We start from the raw sequence: 6,197 nt of genomic DNA, 5'->3' as shown, positions 1-6,197 counted from the left end.
TAAAATAATCCAGTGGAAACTAGGTGGCAGAAGTGTGTAGGCCAATCTGCCCACCAGCTTTTTCAACTTCGCTACCTACAGATGTTTTACCGGTATGATATTTCGAAACGCCATGTTATTTCCCATAGACAATCCACGCCCGGAAGTTGGATGGATACGGAAGTTACGGAGGCGGGACTTATTCTGGAGAGGTCAATGGGTGTGTTTGGGGCGTAACATAATTTTAAACCAATGAGAATGACATCTGTCAATTGCCTTTAACGGCGCAACGCGCAATATGTCAAATAAATGCATCGGTATTTTGGCATTCAACGGCGCATTTGAAGGAGGCTGCTTGCGAGACCGTATGGAATAATAATTCTTAAACCATGCTTTACTAAAACCTAGCATAGCCTTCACGCATTTGCACTCGTATATTATTTGAACTCATTGGCAAAGTGAAACTAACTTCACCAAGGAGTCAGTCAACGACAAGACAGTTATATGCAGGTACTTTCACTATTGACTGACGATAGGTTACCACCGAAAACATAGGCTGGAAAAAGCAACACTTACCCTAATATTGCTCAAATGACTGAATAAAACAACATTTATCCTGCAGAGGAGTTGCTTATATCTCGTGACAGTGCGTCTTCAGCTGTGCTCCATACGTGTCTCTCGCCTCTCCCCTAATCACTTTTAACCGTCATTACCAATTTGCAAATGATGGTGAATAACTACTCATCATGAGATGCACAGTATTTCGTAATATCTTTATTCTAATTATGTTTCCCATTCTAATCGTGCAATTTGTAATGCTTTGCATGGACGTGCGCTGGTGTGCGTTCATGAATGATAGAAGGATGGTGCGTGCACCTGCCAATATGACTGTTGACATGCGCTCTTAAAATATGAACAACTCGCCATTGACTTCTGACCAGGTTTAGGTGGTGTACGATTTAGACGATTTACGATTTAGACAACGCGCCAGGCCCCTCCCTAGGTTGTTAATTGCCACACCACTGGGCGCAATGCTTAAAAAATAAACGTGCAAAATACCAAATTAAACTTTCCGCGGGTGAAAAACGAGTATTATGCCATGCGCTGGTGCCCAAAATACAGCCCTTAGACTGTCATGATAGGGCCCAAAATGTCAAGTGTTACTAGTGTCTATTAGAGTTAACAGGACTGTCCCACGCTTCAGTTAATAGCTGAGAGTCGGCTATAGTCCTCAAGAGCGACGCTTGCCTTAAATGGAAATACCTGTATGCTGAAGTTTTCCTGTGACACATACATTGCAAAACTGTAGATGTACAGCACAGCAATGTGTAATATGACAGCTGCAAAATGGCTGAAATGTACTTGTGTAATGTGGATCCAGACTATTTGGGAGTCGGCAAAGTATACTTTGTCTGGTTTTTTAGACTTTTCTTAGTGACACACTGCACTAGAAACACACACGCACACACACACACATGCCCACAGGTGCACACTGGTACACTGTCCATGGTAAAAGTTTGAACATGCAAAGAAGTGTGTAATACTCTGTTAGCAGAAGTATACTTTCTAATGATTTGTTGTGCATCAGGCTGCATGTGCTCTGCAAGGCAGAGCCGGCTCTGCTGCAGGGTGGACATAAGCTCCCCCTGCTGGTACAAAGTGCCTCCTGCAGGTATTATGCTCAGACCTGTAGGCAGGGCCGCCGCAAGGGGGCGAAAAATTAGGATGATTCTAAGGGCCCAGCACTGACAGGGGGCCCCCAGAGAGCATCTATTTATTATCATCAAGTAGACCAGGCTAAATAATATAGTCAAAATTATAACTTTTTTTGTTTAACTCTTGTAAGATGTTCAGATCTGTGGGACCCATTTTCAATGTTTGTTAAAAGAAAATATGTTATTTATTATTTTTTTTAAATTTCTTCAAAATATTTATTATTTCTTCATTATTTCTTTGTTGGCCTTGGCTAATTTTCTGTGAAGAACATAAAAAATTACTTATTTTCAATGACTGCACACGGTACACCCCCCCTACACATAACTATTACATATGTGACCCTGCAAGGCGAAACCAGTCGCTTTGCGCACAGTGCTATTTAGAGAAAATCCACGATAAACAAACGTATGGGTTAAAATGTCAACTCGAATTTCGAATTTCATGTTTTCGCATAATTTCGACAGTATACATTCTACACTTTCATATTGTGAATAAATTTCACGGAAAAAACATACGTTTTGACTGTTAAACCCTGACTTAGGTGAAGATTCAACACATTAGCGTGACAATTAACTTAAAAGGGTGATTTTCTCCTCTTCTGGCGTATCGTGACAGAAGAACCATGGCAACTTTGGATGCGGATATCTTAGCGATACTTTTTGCAATACCCCCGATATACATATCGTTGGAAAGCTTAGTTTATGACCGTTCATGTGAGCACAATAATTTACCAATTTTACCAAAGCGACTGGTTTCACCTTGCTGGATGTGGTGTTCGGATCTACTGGAATAATTGTAGGTGCTATGTACCTTAACCGTGTCCTCCTCCTACTGGGCCTGCTGTGTGTATGTGTGTGTGTGTATGTGTCTGTGTGTGTGTGTCTGTGACTGTAGGTGTCTGTGTGCACCTGCTATTCCCACACAGTTACAAAATTGTTACATTTTCAGGCACCTGCTCCTGTTCGTATTAAGTTCTAAAAATCTTGTTTTACCTTTAAAAGGTTAAATCCATATTCTAGGACAATTGTTCACTTTGTGATACAAGCACCAAAATTGGCATTAACAATCACTAGAACCTACTTTTTGAGGAAAGCACATAAGCCACCTGAAAATTCAACATGGCGGCCATTTTTCAAGATGGCCGCCACAACAAAGAAAACATTATTGCTGTAGAACTTTAATGGATGGTCGTATTTACATGATCTAGGCATCAATTTGTATGTATTTTAATGGCTAGTTTCCAAGATGGTGGCCAGAAATAGTTGGACCAGAGACTTTCTAATGAGGAGACACAGCACTCAAAAAATCCTCCATAGAAATGCATGGGGTTAGTTTGTAACGTTGTCTACACATATCCCACCCCTTCCTCGGCAAAACGTTGACATGTGAATACATTGAGCCAATCATGTGGTGTGATGTGAATACATTGAGCCAATCATATGGTGTGTGTGTTGCCAATCATGTGTTGTGAACTCGCCACTGGTGTCGTGAAGCCTTGCGCACGCGCATTTCTGCTGAATAGGATGCCCGATGAGTGCCCAAAAAGCGTTGCAATATGGCCGCTGAATGGAGGGACTTGCCTAAAAGGACTTTGGTATAGTGCCCTGCACGGGCCTATTATCTGGGCCTGAGCCCGGTCCTGGCCCGAGGGGGTGGAGCGCCAGCCCGGCCCAGTCCGACAGGTTTTCAGAATTCTCAGGCCCGATCCCGTATCAAGCCCGACTTTTTTTTTTTTTTTTTTAACCTCCCATAACAATGTTTTAGCGTGATAGAACGCTATATTCATTGGGTGCGTTCGTAAATGTAATCTGCCGCTCTGAAAATGGGATAACGCTCTGCAGTTAGAAAAAAAACAGCATTCTATTTTTCTGTGAATAAACAAACGTTTCTGACAGATCAAAGTGGACATAAAAGAGCATGTTAAAATATGGGCTCGTGTTTCGAACAGCATGCTTGAGAACTAGTAGTAGAGTTGTTTAAATGATTATTTCGTTTTTTTTAATGGGCGCACAGCAAATCCAAATATAAGGTAGGCTACAAAAACCAACAAAACGCTTAAACCTTATTACAGTGTTTATTAGTAGGCTAAATGTAGCAAAAGCCTATCAATATTTTTCTTCTTAATAAATACAACAACTCTTGCCTGGGCGTCCGCCACATGACCGTTCAAAATGTTTCTGGAGATGTGATGAACCTGTTTTTTTGCTGTCATATGACAGAACAGCTTTGCATACAACACACTGAACAAACCCGGTTGGCTTATCTTGAAGGGTTGTAATAAGATGAAACTTAGTCCAGAACGGAGCTTTTCCCTTGGTGTTGTTCACTCTCTTCAATTCGCCATTTTCAATCTTTTTCTTTATGTCGTTCTCCATGTTTGTGGTGGGAGTCGGGAAGTCGCACGAATCGGATGTGTAAGTGTGGGGCAGAGCTGCTGCTGCGTTCAAGTGTTTCCATTTAAACACAAAATAGTTCTTTAATTAGCAGTTTTTTTTTAAAAAAAGAAATTAATTCAATTGAAAAATAAAAGTGCCCGAGCCTGGCCCGTGTCCGAGGTAATTATACGGTCGTCGGCCCGAAGCCCGGTCCTCGGGCTGTCGGGCCCCTCGGGCCTAGGGCTCAAGTGCAGGGCTCTACTTTGGTTAGACTGCACTCGAAAATTGTTAATCGAAGCTCACTGTCACAGCTTTGCCAGGTTCTTCAGCAGCACCTCACTCTGCACCAGCCACTTCCCCAGCCACGCCCACTCATCAGACTCACACTCCTGTCACTCATTCTCTCTCCCCTGCCTACTGAGCCCTTACACCTGCAGCTGATCAATCAGCTGATCAGCTGCACTATATCAGGCCTCTTCCACACACACACTTTTTCTGGCCTCGTCAGTGCTGTATCAAGGACTCAGCCAAAGACTTGCGCCCTCGCCTGCTCTTCAGTCTTCTTTGGACTGAGTTAAGTTTTGGACGTGTGAACCCGTTTCTATGAACTTTGTTGGACATTGCCCTCTATCTTCAGTTGCCTTAGTCTGATCTCCTGTGTGTTTGCCTTGTTTTGAATTCTGGACCTGCAAGTAGTGATGGCCAAATGAGGCTTCCTGAACCACTGAGGCTTTCCAGTCCATTGGTTCGCGAAAAGGTTAATTTACCCGAAGCCTCATGAAACAGTGTGCTCCCTAGTGACACCTGCTGTGCAAAGCAATGTATCGCACAAAAATCTATTCATCCTGAGCAACCAAATTGTCATGGTGTGGGCACACCCTTTTCCTATTGCCTGTGTATTAAATAAAGTATTTTACTCTGCTTGTGTTTACCTATGCTCACACAACTCACACACACATAACTTTGTGTTCAACTATTCAGTAGTTCTTTGGGTTAGTTATGACAGCGAATGCCCCAAATGAGTGTAAAGAAATCACTGAGTGCAGTGCTGACTGAGTGCAATAGTGTAGTGCTTATAGGACTGAGAGGGCAATTGTGTAGTGCTTGTGGAACTGGGAGTGCAATTGTGTTGTGCTTGTGGAACTGGGAGTGCAATTGTGTAGTGCTTATGGAACTGGGAGTGCAATTGTGTAGTGCTTATGGAACTGGGAGTGCAATTGTGTAGTAGAGAGATATAAAATACACCTTCTGTCAAGATGATGGATGGGGGGCCTCCCACTAAGGTCAGAGGTCAAATTAAAAATGTGCTGATTCAGGGGGGCGTTACCTTCCAGATCATTCTTGATCACGTGAGGTAGGCGTATCTTATGACGTCATGATGGGGAGGTCTTACTTTCTGCAGGCGTGTCTTATGACATCATACGAAGGGGTGGGGACCGGTCTTGTTTTTCTGGAACTTTCAGCAACATCGGTGTAACTTTGCTTTGTACCTTGAAACCGTAAAAAGTTTAGACTTTTTTTTTAAAATGTATAAAAGAAGTAATGTTTTTTTTTTTTTTTTTAAATGTATTATTGAAAAATAAAAAGAAATTAAAATAAAAGTCTGTAAAGCACAACCTGAGTGTGAGAGGACACAGTGTTGAACAGTTAATTTTTGTGTTGGGGGCCTGTGCGGCGTGCGTGGCTTGCGAGGGCTCTGAACTCAGGGAGCTTGGGATTCCTTAGGATTCCCTGTGATTCCCTGGGCCTAGTAGCGGGCAGAGGCAGGCAGGCAGAGTCCCGGGGATGGGGCTCCGCGCACGCGCGAGAGAGAGAGTTCTGGAGCTCTTAGTCGCACGTCTTCTCCCTCCGACGGTTTGACTGAAAATGACTGAAAAAGCGGGAGGGTTTGGGGGCGTGATCAAACAAATGGGGAGGAATCAAAAATGCCTGTGGGCCGGGTTAGAGGCTGAGTGTACAGGCACAGCAGGGGGTAGGGGTTGAACTTGCACATGCACATGTATGTTGCAAACGTAGGGGCATTCCTTAACCATCAAGTCACGGTACGTCATCAAGCACGAGGTTCGTAAACACAGAGAGGATAAAAGGAGCAGATGCAATCGAGCCCCGGGCAACCTTTTTAAAATT

The sequence above is a fragment of the Alosa sapidissima genome, chromosome 5 (genome assembly GCF_018492685.1).
Source record: "Alosa sapidissima isolate fAloSap1 chromosome 5, fAloSap1.pri, whole genome shotgun sequence".
In the NCBI taxonomy this organism is placed as follows: domain Eukaryota; kingdom Metazoa; phylum Chordata; class Actinopteri; order Clupeiformes; family Clupeidae; genus Alosa; species Alosa sapidissima.
This window is presented reverse-complemented; position numbering follows the sequence as displayed.